General features: G+C 42.6%; 1 protein-coding gene across 15 annotated transcripts in view; it reads right to left on the minus strand.

The window, feature by feature from the left end:
* Window positions 1-13,091, minus strand: part of ptprfb (protein tyrosine phosphatase receptor type Fb) — a 151,660-nt gene extending 138,569 nt beyond the window's left edge. For 5 of the 15 annotated variants that reach the window (XM_031865068.1, XM_031865070.1, XM_031865067.1 and 2 more), the window contains exon 1: window positions 12,563-13,091. The gene's annotated coding sequence lies outside the window, so the exon portion shown is untranslated. The remainder of the gene's footprint in view (window positions 1-12,562) is intronic. The other 10 variants (XM_031865069.1, XM_031865065.1, XM_031865074.1 and 7 more) reach the window with 4 other exon arrangements.
* Window positions 13,092-22,011: the final 8,920 nt, after the last annotated feature.

A 22,011-nucleotide genomic window follows, 5' to 3' on the forward strand; every position in this document is an offset into this window, starting at 1 on the left:
GTTTGCTTGTTTGTGGTGCTTCCCCATAAAGCACCAGATAAAGATCAAAGATGGGATCAGATGGGATCAAAGTGTCTGACTGCTTTGTGCCGGAACAAAAGCGTAGATAAGACTCGTAGCTAGCAAACGTGAACAAAACCTTATTTGGCCGTAATGCTGCATATTAATGGTGAGTCTTGTTAAGCACGTGTAATTGTAAAGACTGCTGAAATAACGCATCTTCAAAGAAACCTCCATCTCCATATTTAACAATGAAAAGTATTTGTCAGCAAAAACCTCATAGCACCTGGCAATTTTGTCTGCCATCGTCTGAGGCTGTTTCCCCCCCACAGTTTCATAATGAACCAAAAATATTTTGACACTTCTTAACTGGAGTCTGTCCGAGGGATTCGAGTCAGCATTGTGAGACCTCTCCCCGACGCTGGCTGGCCCTCACCGGCCTGGTTTCCACTATGAGGTGCCGTGACGGACAGCTTTAGGCCCGGGATGGAGGTGGTGCTTTACGGCATCCCTTGCCACTCTGAACTTAATGCAGGGAGAGAGAGCGCTGCTCTGATGTTCACTTTGTGATCATAGCTACTAGCTAACATGATGCTAAACACCTACTGCCACGGATGCGGCCGTTCTAGTGACAAAACATCTATGTGGACATTCGCTGTTTGAAAAGCTTGACGTTTGGTGACATATCAACAATATGATGACACGTAAAAGTACCTCACAATATATATAAAAACAAAAAAACAAGTTTGACGACGCAGTGTTCAATTATTAATTTTTTTCCATTTCCTGAAAAGTAACTGCTTTGGACCTACAAGGTTTCCGCCCGACAGCGACGATATGAAAAGCAATCATGGAAACCACCATCAATGCGCTTTTCCATTTATTTAGATATGTTCACTGACAACACAGCAAAATGTAGCACGAGGGTCCATCTGGAGGTTTCTAACCCTTTTCAAACTTTACCTTGTTTTGCCTTATCTCCAAATAACCATAACCAAGGGTGCAGTTGCCAAAAATGTTTGGGAAAGCAACAGTAAGCTATCAAAAGGTTAAAAGTGATCAAAATCCGTATTTTAATTAAACAGAAGATAAGCACAATATCCAGAAATGATCATCGTATTCTCTATTTCGTGCACGAATCACAAGGCTAGGCTTCACTGTGATCCGTTCACGAGCGCACAAGACAAGAAGAGGACAATAAAAGGATTAACCGGGCTCTGGGAGTACTCTAACTTGGCCCAAATCACATGAGATGAGTTAGCACAGAACACTACACAGCAAAGCAAGTAAAGGGGAGAAAAACAAGCTAATCAACATGCAGAGACGGGGAGCCGAGTGAAGTCAGAGTCAAGCTGCCAGGCCGCCAGATAAAGATCCGTCTGACACATAGCCTTTCAAATAATCCACTTGCAAGTACACCATTTAGAAACATTAGCATCCGGCTTTGGAGAAGGTGATATTCTGATGTGGGGGGGCAGGAGGTTTAGAAGATGGATGACAGCTCGGACGGACACCATGTGGAGACCTCTGAGACATGCACGCTTTGGATGTCACTCATTAAATCCCAAAGCAACTGCTGCTGATCCTCCAGAGACTTCCAGTGACTCCTTGAAGGGAGGAGACGCGAGCCCCCTCTCTTCTCTCGATGTGGATCTTACGTAACAATGGTGAGACAGGACTGGCAATGTTCTAATGGGGCGCACTGCAACGAGAAGCAGGTGATGTTGGCTGAAACATACCCTGTCAGTTTGCATTTCAAACGCTTCATGAGGTAAGTCAAATCCGGTTTGTGCAACCCTTGTTTGCAGTCAGACTCTGCCGCCCCCCTGGTTCTGCCAGGCCCTGCTATTCTGATGAGAAGGGGAGGACACGCCTGATGTGGAAACATACTCGTTACTCCGTTACGACTATCACTCATACTCTAAAATAGTAATCCTTCCTGTCTTAATAATGAGACTAATGCCTGCGTGTGAAGCCATGTGTGTGTGTGTGTAACGCAGAGGAACCGGTGTGGGACTCAGGAGACTCACAGCCCATCTGAGGGTCTCAGCAAAGTTGTTTGCCATGTTAATTGCTTTTTGACAATTGAAAGCTTCAAATAAATCCGCCCCATTTCAAGTGAATCAAGCTTTTCCAAACATTTTCCGTTTTACTCAAACAGTCAATTAATTATGTCAGACGTTGTCGGCAACATTACCTGAGCTGACAGAAGACAGTCAGAAGAGCTGGGAGGCTCCAAAGCTCAGACATGGATGTGAAGCTTATTAGGGAGGAAGACACACGAAGCAATCAGCAGCTTTTCTTAAGACTCAACTCTCCAGAAGGGCTTAACCACACTCGTTCGTACTTTCAGAGGGAACAGTTTGATCTTCAGACTCAAGATTAAAAGAAACAATTTTCAGGAGGCAATTTCTATTTCTCTGACAGTGGCTCCTACCTCATGCCAAGGATAAGGTTTATATCTGTATATAGGCCTCGACGCAGAAAGATATTGGTGGAAAAACTGCTTATCCTGGTGCTCGACATATTAAGAACAACAGACTACTTCTTCAACTCCGCAACTTTGGCGTCATAAATCCAGTTATTTCTCTTCTAAATACATGGCCAGAGTAAACTGAAGGAACGCAGACTGAGAGCTGAAGTGAGGAGGTGTGAGTATACACGTGAGTTGGTGCATACAGCACAGCAGTGGTGGTGGTGGTGGGGGCTCGTACCTACGTTGGAAAAGAGAACCTAACCGCTCAGCGCATCTTGATCTATAAATCAGTGCCCTGGTCATCCTGGCCAAGAGCGTTTTCAAACCCATTTGCAGAAGATAATTCCTCGCAGCCCCAGGGACGATGAAAAGCCAGCCTCATGAATCACGGCCCCTTTTATAGGAGCTGCAGCACGGAGCTCAGGGAGCTCTGTCCACAGGGTTCTCTGGACTCTTCCTGGTAGGCAGGAGAAAAAAAAAGGCTGGCGGTGAAGGGGAAACGTTTAAACTATGACCAAAGCGTTCCAGAAAAATCAAGTTATGAAGCACAACGACGCAGTGCTGACAATAACCGGGACAAGAAGATGAAGATGGCAGTGCACCTCTACAGGGAACTATTTCCAGTCTGCTGGGTAGGAAGGAAACATTGACAAATACCTAAGTACTTTATTTCAAAGCTCAAAACAACTGCATCCATATTAAGTAAGAATTACCTCACTAGATGAGAAAAGTAAATCCCCTATGTCTGTGTATTAATGCCAGTGAATCAGGCAATTTTACTGAGTGAGTACAACAACATATCATCTCTTAAGTTGATGAATGATTGACATTAGCAGATAGCAAAAATGACGCACTTGAAGTAAAAATATAAATCAACTTTTGTTGGAGATCTTCATTGGTGCTGCGCTGATGTGACGGCCCATAAATGTTTCAGCATTATACTTTGTGTAACAATTTTGCAGTGGTAAGTTAACTGATGAGGTTTATTTCATAATAAGTAGACTTCACTGACTATGTTGAAGAGAAGATACATTGGCAGGGGCAATATGTATGTATTAGCTTATAAAATATGTATGGGTTTCGCTGTATATTTTGGCCAAAAAAGTAACAAGAAATTCCACAAACGTGCTGCAAAAGATATATTTATAATGTGTCGATTTATAGTTTGTTAGTACTGATATGTTTTCAACTAAAATGTCACAATGAAGGATACTTATTAAAAACAATTGTTCAGTGTGTTTTATGTACGTAATAATAATAGTGTTGGCCGATATATCCTTTAGATGTTTTGAACTCTCAGATAGATCTGCGAGTCTTTTTTGTCAATAAAGATGCATCTTCTTAAGATGAACAACTTACATGCGCAACTGTGAGGTCAGAGACACGTTTCAACATTTCTGGCTCACGAACTCTGGGCTGATCTTTGGGGAATTGTAAAATGTTCTTTCATAAAACCTTTGGACAGACTTTGCACCTTCTCCTTATCCGAATAACTTGCAAAGGATCAAAACTAGGATCACTTTAAAATCCAAGTCTCTGGATCTAATCAGCCGTGTAGTTATGGATGATCAGGCGTCATCCCTCAGGGTTTTTATGTCCTTTTATGGCACATTTATTTTAATGCGTCTTTAATATTTATGTTTGTGTCTTGTGTAATGGCATATATGTATTCTGTATGGCACTGTTATTCTATTAATACAGCTCCATCTCGCAACAAACATTGCAAATGAGCTGAGGCCGTAAACGCTATGATATGTGGTATTTGAGGTTTTAGAGAATGTTTTCTGCTTGTATATCTGTCCCTATGAATACAAACATAACCCTATTTATGTATATAAAGGATCTACCACACCCAGTGGAACACAACCTGTAGACCTTGTTGCAATAGAAAGCAGCCTTTTTATCTGGTGTCCATAAACATGAATAAATTCCATTTATTACAGATAGCGCCAAATTAGTTCCCCTCCCTCCACCACCTCCACCATCTTCTAACCTCCTGCTGTGATACTACATTACTTTCTGACTGCAGTTAGGGAAAGTGGACTGCGCCGCGTGACAGCGTGTAACCTTGAAAACATTCTTATTGTGAGTTTGATGAATGCCGGTAATGTGCAACTACATATTTGGTCGTTTATTACCGTAGCCCATGTTTATAGACAGGATGCAGGAGGCTACTTATCATTCCGGTCACTGTACGGATATTACATTAAAAGCAAGTTCAAAAGTCTCAGCGATTCTTCATTCCCTCCTTTTACCTGTGCAGAGATATGAGAGTGGAACAGTAACACCATGTCCGTGATGGAAAGTATCACCAATTTCATTGCCAGTGTTATTATTCATTCATAAAGGTTATCGAGTAGAATAGAGTACATTGCGCTCACAAACACTCACATGCACGCTTGTGGAAATTTTGATGTTGTTAACCATCTCATGTTCTCACAGTTTGAATCGGTTTCACTTGGTAACAGCGCAGACCGTAAAGATATGTTCTTCAGTCTGACCATATCAAACGTTCTTCTCATATTTCAGCGTTTGATAAGCACGAGCTGGAGCGCTGAGAGTAAATTATTTACAGCGAGTGAACTCATACTTAGGTCTTAACATGTTTTCTTGTTGTGAGAGCAGCACATTTATACGCATTGCTCAGCCCTTAATTCACTTCAGGCCACTAAACTATTGCATTACATGGCTTTATTAGAGCCACTTGTCTTCATTTCAATGTGGTATACATTCGGGTTGCAGCAAGTCACGGCATCTAGAAAAACATCTCCAACACGAGCTGTGAAGGCTCTCTGGACGGTCTGTAATCGAAGCAGAAGCCACAGACCAAGACAATGCTTGGCCAGCAGGGGAAATATTAATATTGCCATTGAAGCATTGAAGCATACAGCTTATATGTAAACTCAGTAGAGCTTTAATGCAAAAGTGACGTCGATAAGAGGGAAGAAATCTTCAAAGTGCTATCAGCGAAACCTTGTTAATTTAAGTGTGCCGTCTTAATTTTCTTGGTTGCTTGACCGTGAGCTCTGGTGTGACGTGATGACATGCTGTCAACACTAATGGTCTCTGACGGCATCAAGGCTCTGTCGGGAGGACACACTAGGTGCTCAGAGCCAAGGCCCCTTTTGGTAGCCCTCCACGGACGAAGAGCTGTCATCTCCGCCCCTCAGTGCCAACGTGCCCCGCCCCCACTCACGAAAAATCCCATCCATCTGCCATATCAGCGGGGCAGGCGGAGTGCAAGGCATGCACTTTTTACGCCGTTCACAGTTGTGGATTCGCACGCCCAGCTAGCGGCAGGGAAGGTTCCTGTGTCAAAGTCTACAACCAACACATGGTCAGCTAACAATTTTTTTGTTTCTGTAAGCAAAAAAAAACAACAAAATGATTTTGGTTTGTCTTGACGCAATAGCCATTAACTCAGCCTTCTAAAAGTGTTATGTTTTCAGCTGCCAGTCAGGAACTGACTTTTAGCCTTCCGTAAGCTAAAAGCAACATGGTGGAACGGCCTGACAAAGTGTCTCCAACCTGATTTCTAATCCTTTTTTTTTTTTTTTTTTTTCGAAGAGTCAGCGTGATTTTTGCACCTGAAAGTGCACACAAAATCTCTGACTGTCCATGTGCTTGTATAACCGTATTCTCGCCAAAAACTGGTAATGGTTTGGGCAGACATTCCCTTGAGGGAAGGAGCTTTTAGAGTAAAGAAAAAGGAAGGGGAAAGCTATGATGTGCTGACATCCTTCCAATGAAAGAGAAAGTGCTAAAAAGACCAAAAGTCAAGATTGGTTCTCCAAAAACATAAATGCTTTATGACTATCAAATGACAAATCTTTCTATGCCATCATCTCTTATGCAACAGTGTTACAGAATGTTAAGTATAAATACTGAATAATACAGTTAATGCAACACCAGAAGGACATTGTTCCATCTCTCAAATCTTAAACCATATTCCGCTCGATATTTAATCAGTGCAATGAAGATGGCGGGCATTTGAGGAAATAATGACATCATAGCAGGGACATGTCCATACTGTTCCATGTGCAGACCTACGTCCTTGCATTCAACGTTTATGCTACATAAGCTATGAGAATTTTCTCACATCGCCTTCATTTTTGAGTTATGTGCCATTTAAGTCCGGCCTGATAAGGCGGCTGAATGTTTGACCTTCACGTAATGTTCTGCATCAATTCTGGTGCAGCCGGTGTGTGTGTGTGTGTGGGTGTGTGTGTGTGTGTGTGTTCTAATTAGATGAGAGCCCGAAAAGGATAGGTTGACAATTTGACAATGACAAGCAAAATGAATGACACCAGCCTGTGAGCCGTTGCTCCATTTGTCTGCATCGAGCGTTTTGTCTGAAATGAGGGAGTGCGTCTGCGGTGCACTTCTGCTGACTGGGCACAGCCGAGGCACCGCGGTCTCACACGTGTGTGTGTCACGTGTACCCGTCACCTCCTCGGTACATTTACCAACACACAAGAGGTGATAAAACTGTCCACTGTGCCATAAGCCAAGATGAGCATCCACACAGAATCTGTGTTAAGGCCTCAGAACGGAAGGTGTAATAACCCACAAGTGGCAACTGTAGGACATGAAGCTATTTGGGCTCTAATGACTCATAAAATTCACAGTTGGATTTGATGTATTACAGCGGCATCGCCATTATATATATCTTCAACGCTGCAACAATAATGAGTCTCATATTTCAATTTACTATGACACTCGACTTTATGAAAGTATAAAAGTATAATATTTGAGAGCGCTAAATGAAAGAGTTTGGGCCCATTTGGAGTGGTTTTCTCGGGAGGATGACACAAAACAAACGCAGTGCTTTACAATACGATAAAAACAACTACATGTGGTGTCAAAACAAGGGACATCACTTGAGCTGAACAACCACACCACTGTATTGTTTGACAGATGTTGAGTAAATTGCATTGTCGACTGTTTGATTCATCCCATGTACGAGGTCAAGCACACAGCATTGAGTGACACCAAACGGGACAATAGCCTGAGAACTCATGTTACCATCAGTCTGCACAGACCATTGGTACCATTCACAGATGTCCATTGATGGTTTTGGTGGAACAGTCCAAAATCAGGAATATTCAAAAGGAATTATTACTCAGAAAAGCAGCAAATAAAAAAAAAGCTCATATTTTTGCTTAATAATTAATCAATTAATGGAAGGGCTAATTATTTCAGCCTTAGAATGTTTTCCTCTTCTCACAAAAACAGCAAGGCACTGGAGATACTGGGACACATGCTGTACTGTATTACCTTGTTTTTCCCACAGTACCAGCAGGCATGTCATGAGTAAGCACTAAACCCATTAAACACACACAAACCTGGAAATACCGTAAACAATCATTTATTTTCACGTGGTTGGACTGGAGATGTCACTGACGTTACGACAAGTTTGGTAAACACTGTTTTGAATAAATGAATTGATCTTTTTGTATCTTATCAACATGTCAACCTTTTACAGCTGCAGTGAGCACTGTACAGAAAATGAAATGCGTCACATAATTACTCTTGAATGTCGGGGGAGAGAAGCAAAATAGGCAACCAGATAAGCGAGTATCCTCACATGCTTAAACACCTGTACACTAGTATGTCCACTGTTGTGTGTTTGGTGGTTAACTCTTTTAATTGGATGGCATGTGTGGTGAGAATGCAAAGCCATCTGTGACCATCTGAGATCACAGGTAGAGCAGATGAATAAGAACAGTTTTCTGCAGCTCACTACAGACGTTAATATGTATACCAGTAGACGGCTAACTGCACATTGTGATATTCCACGGCTCCATTTCAAAGTAAAAGTTCCATTTCTCACGTCGGAAAAAATATCTCAACGGCAAAAAAGAGCAGTGATATTTTTGTGCCGTCAGCTGGTAATGAACCGAGGGCTTGAAACCTTGACCTACTTCTTATCTTTGATTTAAGATTTAAGAGTTTGCATGAAAAAAATCCAATTAAATCAAGCCAATATGAAATGATCATGCAGCTCTAATGACGACTGCGGTTGTGTTGGTGGTGGTATCTTCTGAACGGTGATCGGTTAACAAAAACAATATATCCAAGTGCAGATTGAGGTAATCCTTTACCTTTTTTTGAAAGCTAACAAAATGAAGGCCTCAGTAATGACTGTACCTGAACACAGACGGTAGCTTCTTCACAATGAAGCCATATGCAATTATCTTGGCTGGAAAGCTTTTACTGTGAAGCAGCTGCAGAAAATGTTGAGCTTCAGTAATGAACAGTGGCAACAGAACACCGACATCCTCCAGGTCCAGAAATCAAATGTCAACATCTTTCTCTCCTTAGTTTCTGCACTTTCTCTCCTCTTACTCTTCAGCGGCACTCTGACTTTCTAATGAGTTGTGTGTGTGTGTGTGTGTGTGTGTGTTTTTTTTAAGGCTTAGGTGGTGAAAACGTAATTAAGGCCGCTCGGTTCATTTATGTAATGGCTACCTTCTAACATATGTTAATACAGAACAAGTGCAGATAAGTCATAAGGTCTCGACGCAGCAAATTGCCTGAGCCAATTTTCACAGAATTTGGGATTGCAGTTCTGATTCACACATAACGGCTGGAGGAAAAGAAGCTCCACCGCTTACAGAGAAGGCAGCATAATGCAAAGCAGACGAACCCCCCTATATCTACGAGGGTCCTTCTGATTTAATGAAAAAACAGGACTGATTAACATTTGACCTTTTAATGTCATCCATATTCACTACTTCACTCAGCTGCACAAACATACTTTGGAGGAAAGACCACAAATCACACGAGGAACGGATAAAAATAGGTCTCTAATGGTAGCGCGGGCCGTTTTTTAAGGCCGTGGGTCTGTTTCCACTTTCCCGTTGCAGGGGTGCCCTGTAAAACATCGGTGTAAATGGTTTATAATGCCACCAGTGGACTCTGAAATGGGAGACCTGGTTTCAATCAGCAGTCAAATTGCTCCAACATTACCCTTGCAGAGAGAGTAGTAAATCACTCTTTGCCTTTATACCGCTGACGTTAAGGAACAAGCATTGTTCAGAATCCACCAAGCGTGCTGCTAAGAGCAGGCCGCCTCTATGTGGGGATGGGATGCTAAGCAGGACAATGGAGGTTACAATGGAGGTGTCCTTTAGACCCCAGTGAAAAAAAAACATCCTGAAAAAGCCCACTTCATATCTGCAGCTGAATCTGAATCTTGAAAACCAACAGTTACTAGCCTTTCTAGCCTAAATTTAGGTTATAGTCTGGATCCTGTAACCCCCCATGTCAAAGAGACCCATCACAACCAGTTTGAACCAGCTTGCCTAGTTTAAAAAGAGTTCTTGGTTCCTCTGTGCCAACGCCCTGACAGGAGGATATAATCCCCTACAAACTGGAGAAATGCTGACCCCGCCCACCACAGACCAACACACTATGGGCAAGACCTCTCATTATAACTCCAGGGCCCTGAAATTACCCAGATTCCACCCATATGAGAAGCATGAGAAAGCGTCGGTTGGGAGAGGGTTGTGCCGAGTGGTTTCCCAGTGTGGGGCCACAGAGGAGCTGGTTTTCTTGAACAGTGCCATTCAGCACCGGCACATGAGGAAGCAAAGGCAGATGCTCTGGCTACGAGCCCCAGACCAGGACTGCTAGGAAATACCCAACAGAACTACACACACATGCACACACAGGCCAGGGATTTACCCGGGACAACAAACACAACAGATACAGCATCAAAACCATCATTCAAATGACATTCATGTTTTAAAAAGAGGGTAACCCTGCCACAAATATTCAAAATGCAACACCGGTTTCACTCCTGCATTAATTGACGGATCTTTTCATGAAAGGATTCATACTAAAAAACAACTAAGATGTTATGGTTTTCTGATTCTTAAGGTGTAATTACATCAGTATTGGTTATTTGAATTATACTACATATATATATAAATATATATAGGTTTCTGTTCTTTTAGCCATTAGTCATACCACAACATGAACATTACAGTTTGGATGGCTGCAGTGTCAGTTAGCTAATTGTTTCTATGTAGCCTAGCTTTTGCCAGTATGTAAGCCTAGCAGATGACGTCACCTACAGGCCAAGGTCATTTTCATTCAGAGACCCAACAGACACCAAATGAGCTGTTGATTCTTCTGGCAGGAAACAAAAGAAGAAAGCACTGTGACGATCCATTGGGGGCCACCCTGTAATCTCTAAGGAGTCATGAAGATTATGTCAAATAATTCATATGTCTTCTAATGAATCATAATCAGTATAAGGGCCTATTCGCTTGCTATTAGCTATTCAGTAAATACACACCAATGATGGTCGAACATGTTCACATATTTTACAGAATATGCCAAAGTTCAGCAAAGAAACCCTGCAGCTTCTCAACATCCAGCCAACATGATTGAAGAAAACCGTAATGCTTCAGCAGCATGGCACATAACTGCTGTCAACACAGGTTTAAATGATAAAATATACTGTGTGACGAAAGGTAACCGTGGATCCCACATCCAAACAACACCAGAAAGAGTCACTTGTGTTATGAGAGAAGTTACAGTGAGACTCCACTGCCTGTATTCTTCAGCGTCGATGGAACAACCTGCATGCAGAAGATATTTTACAGTAGGCCTCCGTCGTGCAGGCTACAATCTAAACTATCCAATTACCCTGAATCCAGAGTAGAAATACACCGTGTCGCTGTGTTTTCACTAGGCAGCAGCTGAAGGTTAGACACCCAAACATGCAGCAGGCCTCGGATTCAGTTGCGGAGAAAGCCTCTGATGCAATTCCAAGAAACTAACCCACCCTGTATCATCCTGTTACAGTTTGGCTCACGGTCAGGTCTCTTCATTGTGTCTGTGACAGCTATAATCGGATTCACGTATTGATGAAGGATGGCCATAAGGCTACTTCGGCGTGTCACTCTCGCTTCCAATCCTTTTCTTTGAATAAACAAAACAGGGCTGCGGGCTCCATGCAAACGCTGAGCATCTCTCTTCATCCGCCCGGCGACGAACACTCCCCTCGATTTCAGATCTGTTCAAGACCTGAAGAGGGCTTTAGGCTAATGGCTGTGTAGCACACACGCACAAAAAGATGTCTATGCATTAATGGTGTGACTGCTTAAATGTAGCCTTTGCTTTTTGCCTCAGCCAGCCAGGAGAAAATGCACGACATCAAACCCCCGGCCAGTGCTGCTGCAGCGATAGTGATGTTTTTAAAGGGCAGATGAATGACACATACAAAGACAGGAGCTTTTTGAGCAGACTGCCGTGCAAGAAGTCAAAGACCTGTCTCTGGTGATGATGATGAATAAAAGGAAGAGCAAAGATTTAATCTGGCCTGCTCTGACTGACATGGTCACGCACTCATGCACGCGCAACACACGAGGGAAAAGGAGGGGGGCAGATTTGGAGAGAGCTATGGCATCAAATCCTTACATTTCAGTTGGACAGAAATAGGGTGACGACAGGCTCGCGCACCACAAACACCACCATTGCTCCTATTTGTTGTTTGGTGAGTGATTCTCGACACATTTTCTGCTTGATTGAAGCAAAGACTGCTGCTGCGACAATGTGCTCACTGAAAAGTGCGTGCGCTCAGTTTATTGCCAACTCTGCGCAGGTTTGTTGATATAAAATCACTTGTGAAATAAAGTGATTGAGACGAAAAAAAAAAAAAAAGTAGGCTGCTTCTTTTCCCATCATTCACCTTGATTTCTGTGGATGTTTTGTTTAAATGAGGACCGGATATTTATTTCTGAGATAAATTATCATTTGCTTCGGTAGTGAAATAAAAGTTATACATTCAGGGTTTGCATAAATACATTAAAAAACAGCAACAAACTGTGTGCGTGGCTGTCTGACGGTAGCCGGAGACAGATTTTTGTAATACCCAGCGCGAGCAGACTCAACCGTGAACACCTTCCAAGAAAAAAAAGCCTTTTCAAAGTAGTCCCAGTTTATAAAAACACGCCAAACAAACAGACACACGAATGGCGTTTACCGGAATTTCTGCAAGTTCGCCGACGGCAGAGCTAAAAGCTGCGTCTCAAGTTCACATTGACAGAATAAAGAAGATAACGGTGCACTTACTGAATCTCCTCTTTGTCACCGCCGTTGGCATTTCTCTCCAGCTCTGAACCCGCTACGTTTAGTCCCGTCGTTACTTTGTAGCGGGCACAAAAACAAAAATCCACTTCATGTAATGAACACCAAGAGTTAGAACCAAACCCGGAGAAGAAGAAGAAGATACGAGTCCACTGGCTGAGGAGCACGAGGTCCTGTCCCGGTCGGCCGACCGAGGTCGTGGATACTGGATCTATTCTCGTGCCTCTCTCGCTGCTAACGGGTTAACGTCAGCTTCGCCTCAAGTGTTGAGTGTCGCTTGTCCGCGTGCGCGAGAAAGGCGAGACCAAATGCTATGTCTCCCCCTTTGCAAGTAAATATCTTCTTTTGCAAGTTAATTCGTGAGTTTCTCTCCCCCCCCCCAACCACCGAGAATGAGCTGTGGAAGGTGGGGAGTTTTGTTTTTTTGTACGTCTCTCCCTTCACAGTCACGCTTCTCTCTGCCTCTGTGGAGAAAACACATGCAGCGTCGGTCAGCGGGCTCTTCGGATTCACTCGGCTACACTCGCTGCTGTGTCCATTCATTCCTGCAGCCTGTGAAGACGTGCACTAGACACAAGGACACAAGGGGGGAGCTCATACCTGTCATTTCTATTGCTCGGTTTAAAGAGAGACAATGGACCCAGGGTAAATACAGACTTCCTAATACATTTGCCTTATTATAACAGTGGAATTAAACTATTCCCTCATTGTCCTGGTGGGGGGGGGGGGTGCCTCCAGCTCATCCAGGCAGTGGTCCCCAGGCCCCACTCTGGGAGCTAGTCCAATACGTCATGAATCGTCACTGAGAATAGAACATGTATAAATACTGCCCCTATTATCCCCAATTTTCTAGAGCAAATAAAATGCACCATCAGCCCCACTCCCCTTTCCTCATCCTTGCTCTCACCTTGTGAAGACTGCAGACAAGACTGTAATTCATAATTTATATACGCGCTGGACAACTTTCTGGCTCTTTCACCGGTACTTGAAATTGTTTTTTAAACGCAGCCTTTGGGAGAGGATTTCAAAAAAATATATATTCCCCACGGTTCGGTGACACACAGGCATGTTTACAAGCTGTCTGGAAGAGGAATACTTTCATGATTTTGCAACTTGCAACTATGAATATTAAGAAATATATTAATGAAGATCCTAAAGATGGTATGAAGAATACTTAAAATCTAGATTTTGGTATTTCCAATTTCAATACAACCAACAAAGGGCTGATTTGGGATACTACAGAATCCATAAGTGAAGCCATGTAATTGGACACAGACAGAGGGCTCTGCTTACAGTGCAGCTCGGCTGTTGGTGCATGAGCACTCAAGCGACTCGGTTGAACGTGCAGGGCATGGATGCTGCGACCCCCGGTAATGAGGACCTGAATATCTTTAGGATTCTGACATCCCATCCAGTCCGCCTTCTAACCTCACCGCGACCAATCGTTAGCCTGGCGCAACTCCCGCTGAACTGCAGCCCGGTTATCCACCACACCGTCCTCATGGCTGGTGCAGATGACGTTCACACAGGTTTTACCATGCCAAAAATGAGCTTCTATGGACCCGAAAAGGAAAATTCAGTTCCTTTTAGGTTACAAATGATAACTCTGGACAGTGCACAATGTTCAAGAAATAGGATCCTGTCAGACCAATAAGACCAGCCAGCACTTTTACAATCAGAGGGAGGAAATTGTTTTGATACAAGGGCCATCAATATGTAGGTGCCAGACAGAGAAATTGGTGCATGCTCTCCATAATGCTGTATTTCTGGTGGACAACACACCAGGCCTGTTTTTCAGCAGACCTATAAACAGCTTTTGCCTGTGAAGGTCAAATACAGTGTATTGTGCTGGTTGTTCTGTTTTTGCAGCTAGAGTCCTACAAGGAAAAAAAAACATGCTTTGCCCTTGCCAGATTAAATAAAAACATCCACCAAATAACATTTGGTCTACCCTGAGTACCAATCATTTGCTGAGCAACACATTTTTAGGGCTGTAATCTTGGTCCTCTTGATGTTGAATCGTACATAATAAACTTATTTCCATCCAATCGGGTTTCACAAAAACTAGACTTTAACAAAACCTAACGTAGAAAATCTGCAGCTGAATGTTGTATTAATTAAGGAATGGCATTTAGGATCTTAAACCCAGTCAATTAAACAACGTATATCCATCAGAGTATTAGAGCATAACTCCCACTCTAAACAACTCCCTGCTCTTAATTATTGCTGCAATTTGGAATAAATGGTTGGCTGAATTACTGCAAATCAAAAAGGGAGTCTCACCATATCAGGCCCGAACCATAACACCCCTGGAATGAAGCTTCATACATGGATCCCGTTATCAGCTGTTCCTCCTTATTAATTTCTTTCTCTATGGGGAAATTAGTTGGGAAAAATGACTTGCTGTGATTAATTTCTATCAGGAGTGGCCTCAGTTGGCACTTGATAGTTTGAAAGCTGATTCAATAATAGTGCAGTTACTTTTCTGTACATCATCCCTATTGCAAAAAAAATGATTTAAAAAAATACAATACGGACCATGAGCATATTTTAAAAGAGTAACTGTATATTTAAAAATAAACTTGGGTAGCAAGGAAATGAATATTGTGATAGATAGACAAATAAATGAAATAAATGATGCCATGTGCCGTATTTCCCTTGGTGGGTTATAATAATAAACAGTAGATACACTACCCCACCCTCGAGAAAAGAAAATCTGAATTCCTATAAAATTAAAATGATACACAAGCAGAAGTACCCAGGGATAATTGCATGCTTGAATATCCTTTCTCTAGAAGTATTGTACTTCTGGTGTTTAGTGCAGTGATGATGTTGTGTGGGCTTATGAGCCACAATGTATCTATTACATAACCACAGGTACTTTATGTTGGATGAAGCAGAAATTGCATTTCGTCATAAAACTAATATATTGATATTAGTTCCTGGTTTGATAAACACTGATGACTGAAACACATCTTTCACAGCAATGCAAAGTTGCAGTGACTTGGATTTAGTTGCTGTCTGAGGCCACGCCAATCCGTTTTGGGGGCCACGACAGGTTCTTTAAATTCTAGTTGAGAGGAAAAACCTTTTGTGTGCATGTGGATGCCGGATAGTGCCTTGTTTATCTAGTATTTACGGTAAAATGATCATTTCAACAGGTTGGCACTAAGTTATTTCACAGGAAGACAAAAGGGAAACAATCATGGAACACCTGAATATTTAGTTACATATTTGGAAACTCAGCTTTTATTTTACCAAAAATAAGCTACATTGAACCAGATGTTTTTGTCATTTTTGTGTTTAAAGCTAAATTTTAGTCCATGATGATATTTGTAATGCTTCTCTCAATCTCCCCCCCAAAAATAAGTGTCAGTGTTATGTGTTTTTAGAGAAAGTTTTTGCTAATGAACAGATTAATATATGCACAGTGTCCTCAGCATACATTTATTATTCCACTGCGTGACAGTGTTGTAGGAGATAAAAACTGAATCCCTCAGTACTGATGCCTGTGGCACAGTATGCTGCTTGAGATTACAGTCTCCACATTTAATGACAGGGGTGACAATAACTTGCTTCAGTGTAATCGGAAATGTGTCTTACTCTGTAAAGGGACGAACTACAATGTATTTTCTGTCAAACTGACATGCATCAGTGGTTTTGAGGCTCTCCAGTAATTCATTTTGTTCACATGTCCTTCATCACTTAGAAACTAGTAATACCGCCTAGCAGTTGCAGGCTTTCTAAAACCAGTTATATTATATATCTATATCTGTCCAAAATGTGAGACATTTGTGTGAAATAGTCATAATTAGCGTCTGAATTCTTGAGTTATGGAAAAAACAACGTGTTTTGTGAGGTCAGAGTGAACTTTGACCACTAAAATCGAATCAGTTCATCCTTGAATCCAAGTGGACGTTTGTGCCAAATTCAAAGAAATTCACCAAAGTCCTTCACTAGAATGAACCGGACGGACGGACGGACAACCCGAAAACATGATAAAAACAAACTGTTGTTAGAATGTGATGTTATTTTTTACCCCAGCAGAGTTAAAAACTCTTTCCCTCATTTATTCTCCTCTCAATCTTGCAACCCATCGGCTAGCGTATTACAGCCCATCATATCAGCAGAAATGTTCCCATTTTATTCTAATCAATTAATTATCAGACACAGCTTGCAGTAAAAGTCTCAACCTATTTTTGTCAGCTTGCTTCCAGTTAGAATAAAAATAAAACTAATTGATTTCATTCACAGATTAAATAGTTCACCAATAACAAACTGGCAGTTATTGTAACTGTGCAGAGAGATCACCCTGTGTAAGTTCCCAGTTCTTTTGTTGTGTTTTGTTTGTTTTCTTCCCTATTTCATTGTGCAACCCTTGTCGCACAAAGACAAATAAAACCCCTTTTAACCTTGTAACCATTGTAATTGTGGCTCCATAATCATCCAGGACCTCATCAAAAAGAAGCACAAGAGAGGATGTACTTCCTGCTGCAACTGAAGAGGTCCAACCTGCCAACGACAATGATGGTGCACTCTTACGCTACCATCATTTGAGTCCATCCTCACCTCTTCCCGTCACCACCTGGTACGCTGCTGCCACAGCCAAAGACGAGGGCGTGTCATTCGCTCTACTGAGAAGGCGATTGGCTGCAATGTGCCGTCCCTCCGGGGCCTGAGGCGGGCAGGAAAGATTGTGGCCCACCCCCCCCCCCTGGACACAAACTCCTTGAATCGTTCACCTCTGGCAGGAGGCTGCGGTCCATCAAGACCGAAACCTCACGCCACAAAAGCAGTTTCTTCCCATCTGCAACTGACCTCATCAACAAAGCCCGGGACCCCCACCGACATGGGCTCTCATCCCCTCCCATAGAAATTACACAAAGACACAAAAACATTTCCGCACAAAAACAGAAACTGCACACTTCTTTCATTTTAATTCACATATATTGTAATTGTGGATCACTGATATTTAATTATACTTTGTTATCAACCTGCACATATTCAATTTCGTATGAATTAACGCTTACAGAAAGGTGTTTTGCCCAAAAGGCTAACCGCCTATAAATCAAATAGAGTTGGTACGTAATGATCAGGGGACCGTACACACACTCCAGAGCAGGATGCTTTCATCTTATAACTGTTGCGCAATTAACGCAGGATTCAATGAGGCAGGAAAACAGTTAATGGAAGTTAATGATGAGAACACACAGAGCTCTTTGTGTCATTAACCAACACGCAGTCAAACATGTTAATGATTGCGGTTTCCATCTCAGCGGCTGGACAAAAGGAAGACCCAATTTTATACATGGGTCCTTGCGGAGGTACTGATGAACCTTGCAGCAGAGGACATTTGTGTAAGAATAAAGTCGCACTCAGCACTATGTGATGATGACACACGTCATGATAATGTGGGCCTACACTCAATTTCATTCATAAAATGCACCCGGGAGTTGCAGCAGCGATGCCACATTAATAAGCAGAAAGTACTTATTAAGATTAACATTAAAACATAGAACATAGGTATCTACCAGGAATATTCTGAGATTGAAATACTGTTGAATTGTTATGTTGTTGACAGATCAAATGTTTCACTCAATTCCTTCAATTTTGAGTTGCGCAGGCTACAAATAAATAATTTCTTTCACCGCAAGACACAGAAAAACGATTGAAGATTGATGAAACCATGGATCCTAATTATTGCCAGTAAAGCAGAGAACCAGTGACATGGTGGTGTTAGGAGCATTTGTATTATTTAGCACAGTTGCCAATAATATAGATAACAATATCAATGATGAGACCTTTTTGAATATTTGAATCACTGAGTGAAAAATCTTTCAAATATTTCATTGTCAGTGGAGGATATTAGGGTTTCGTCTCTTCGTGAAAAGGCAGATTACAGTTGGTCTTCTCTCGGACTTTACAAGCTATTCATGTCTGATATCCGTAGGACTGATTCATCACGCAAAGATTGAAGAAAAATTCCACGTGATCAACGAAACAGCATTTTACTGCATCACAAGCACACCTCCTAAGCCACGAGAGAGAGAGAGAGAGAGAGAGAGAGAGAGAGAGAGAGAGAGAGAGAAAGAAGAGAGAGAGAGAGAGAGAGAAAGAAGAGAGAGAGAGAGACAGACATAAATTACCTGAAATACTCTGCGACTTCAAAGACTGGAGCCACAAGAAACACATAGCAGCATTTTTCACAGAAGCTGTATTTGAAAAGGGGAAAGCAGAGAAACGAAGAGGAAGAGACAGCAGCGCTGCGAGAGGGAGTGAGAGGGAGTGAGAGGGAGTGAGAGAGAGAGAGAGTAAGAGAGAGAGAGAGAGTGGTGGGTTGGAATGGGATGAAGGACACATAAGCTGTCGTTGAGTTGGCAACGGTGAAAAGAGCCCTTGGTTATTGAAAAAAGAAGAAATCAAAGGCAGAAAATTCCTGCAGAGGGATGGGGGCAGAGAAACAAGCCTGTCCTACTCTTCTTTGTTGTTTTTTCTTCTTCCTTTTCCTTTTTCCCTCACTGTGGTTAGAGTAGTTCGCCACTCAGCAATAGAGGAGAGATGCGCGGTAGCCAGCAGGTCGGCGAGGCCCTTGAGCACAAGGACCTAAAAAGGAATAGGAGGCGACAAAGCACAAATAGTTTTCTATTATGCAATGTGGAGGGTTTCGCTGAGTGTCCAATCGCCGCTTTTGCAGGAAAGTAAAAAAAACAAAACAGCATTTCCCTTTTGCAGTGCAGCACTTCCAAACACAACAGACATGGCATCTTATGTGACGACGCACTAATTATTCATGAAATGTTAAATATATACCGCGGGACACTAACTCGTAATATTGCACATGTAAGGACAATAACAGCAAGGCCGTGATACAGAATATATTAATGTGACAGCTCAGGAATAGACTCTAGTTTTATGGAGGGGGTCATCTCGCGGTAGCCAGCTGTTACAGACGCGAGTCGGTCGTGATGGATGTGATGGACAGGCATTACCCATCCGTTTCTTCCTCCTGTCTCTGTCAGCGTTTTCCCTCCAGCAGATTGGGTTCCAAAAGTCATCCCTCACCGATCATCGCTCGGGGAATCTGCCGTTTCAACCGCGCAGAGCATCCCATCAGACAAATGGATATTAGCTGGTTAATTTGTAATTCCTGAGATGCAAGGGAGCCGCTCTCTTTCATGGCTGGAAGGAGAGCTAATGGGCCCGGATTAGGTATCACGGGCGGATATCTGGGAACGGCCCCCTGGGAATGTTGTGTGGGTCTCTCTGAACACCATTAAGAGTCTTAGAGTAAGGCAGAAATCCTCTCAAAGACGCTGCCCAGCTATTGACCTTTTCGGAGGCACAATGCAGGTCCTCACTGAGGAGATATTGAGTGGATGCTGAGAGCGGTTCATTAAGCCATGGTGGGAGTAAAAACATGGTCGTTCATAAGGTGTGTACCCCATCGGACACAGCCAGACATGGATTTCTGTTTCCCACCAAACAGCTGCCCGAGCCCACCAAGAGAGATGAAAAAAACACAGGATCTGCATGCTCAAACAAAGGCCGGTTCACCGCGAGGCTGCGGTCGCCTTTGCATCGGCGAAGAAAAGCCCTGCTGCGATCGTCAATGCGTTCACACAAGACAACGACCCAGGACTTTAATACGTCGACTGGCTAAGTGCACATCAAGCTGCTCCCCCGGACAGATAGATTCAAAACACCTCAGCCATGTTTTTTCTTGACCACCTAAAATAATTTCCTGGCTTTCAGTCGGATTGGCAGCGATGATTGTTTTTATTGACTCAGATGTTCCATTAGGCGAGGAGCTGCTGGGGGTAAATGGCTCCTGACAGCAGCACGGAGCCGGCTGATGATGCCACCGTCACCGGACCTCACACCAGGGCTATTAACTGGCCGCAGAGCACCGGCGCTCCCCTGACAGTGACACGTACACGGAGGAAACATTACGCCGTCCTCCTGTCCTTCTGCTCTCCTAGCAGTGTGTGGGTGTGTGGGCAGAGGAATGATGGCGATTTAGATTCAAAGGAACTTTCAAAAAAGGAAATCTGGAGGACATTCGGCAATTAAATTTCTCAAAGTGCAGACACAAGGACAAGAGACTCAATTCATAGTGCACTTACACTGAATACCATTTGATGGTGTGCATAATATTGCACCTGTTATGTTATTATGTGCTGCGGTTTTTTAAAAGGACCTCAAACTGCTAAATCCTTTCATAAAAGGATCCAAAAAGCTTGTCTAATTAGGCGCACATATCAGCTGAGGAGATAATGTTCTGCTCTTTTTTTAGTGTTGTCGGAAAGAGAGTTACAATTTGCATCGACGTAAAATCTTCTTTCATCTTTTGTTCATCTGTTGGTTGATTAATTAACTGTCTATTGTCTATAGAATGTAAGAAAATGTGTGAACAATGCCCGTCCATGGGCCCAAGGGGAAATAGCTTGTTTTGTCCGAAACTCAAAGATATTCCACAGCTGCACAAAACAGAGAAAGCAGCAAATCCTCACATTTGAGAAGCCGGAACCAGTGAATGTTCAGCATTTTTGCTCATCAATTACTTAAATAAACTGTTTGGGAGTTTCGGTTCCTTTGCAAATCATAAACGCAGCTCACTCTATTAAATCAATCAGCACTTTCAACAGTCTGCTTACTGATGTACAAACCTCTGGACGTCATTACCTCATACCGATAATGCAAGTCTGACAAAAATGATTGCAGACTTGTTGTTCGGTCAATGGCTAATGGATTCCACTGCAAATGCTAACGCATTATCTTACAACCTAAATGAATGGAAGTCAATGGAAGCCAGGAATGGAGTGAAACTGCCATTATAATTTCTAAAACACAGCAATATGGTTCACAAAAAGCTGCAATATGATCTGATATGTGTGTGATTTAAAGTGAATATCAATTGTAAAATCACTGATATGGTCCTTTAAGGTGCAATGTTGCAATAGTTCTTGATTGACAAAATCGTAAATAGACTTGTCGTTTCAGTGACATCGTAACCTAATTTATACTTTTCTACAGATGTTGCAGTGTTGCAATAGTAAAATTGGAGTTAGGAGGAAAAGCTGTGACCTGCAGAGGGTGACTACATAGTGGGCGGCTCTCAGTCAGTTCAGGTTCATCCAGTTAACTAAAAAAAAATTAATAACTAGAAATTTAACTGCGACTGCAATTGAAACCTGTGGGATGTCAGCAATAAAATCGAAAAAGCTGCAATGTGTGTTTACCGGGATGTCCACTCGTCATGTCAGCTGAACTCCTCTTGGGAAAACAGACATGCAGGTGCAGTACAGCGAGTGACAAGCTGCACAGTTGTTTAAATTGGAAAAACACGCGTGCACACACACAGTCGAGCCTCGTCAGCAATTCTTAATTCACACACACACACACACACACACACACACACACACACACACACACAC

This window comes from Anarrhichthys ocellatus, unplaced genomic scaffold (assembly GCF_004355925.1).
Source record: "Anarrhichthys ocellatus isolate YVR2014 unplaced genomic scaffold, GSC_Weel_1.0 scaffold32, whole genome shotgun sequence".
NCBI lineage: Eukaryota > Metazoa > Chordata > Actinopteri > Perciformes > Anarhichadidae > Anarrhichthys > Anarrhichthys ocellatus.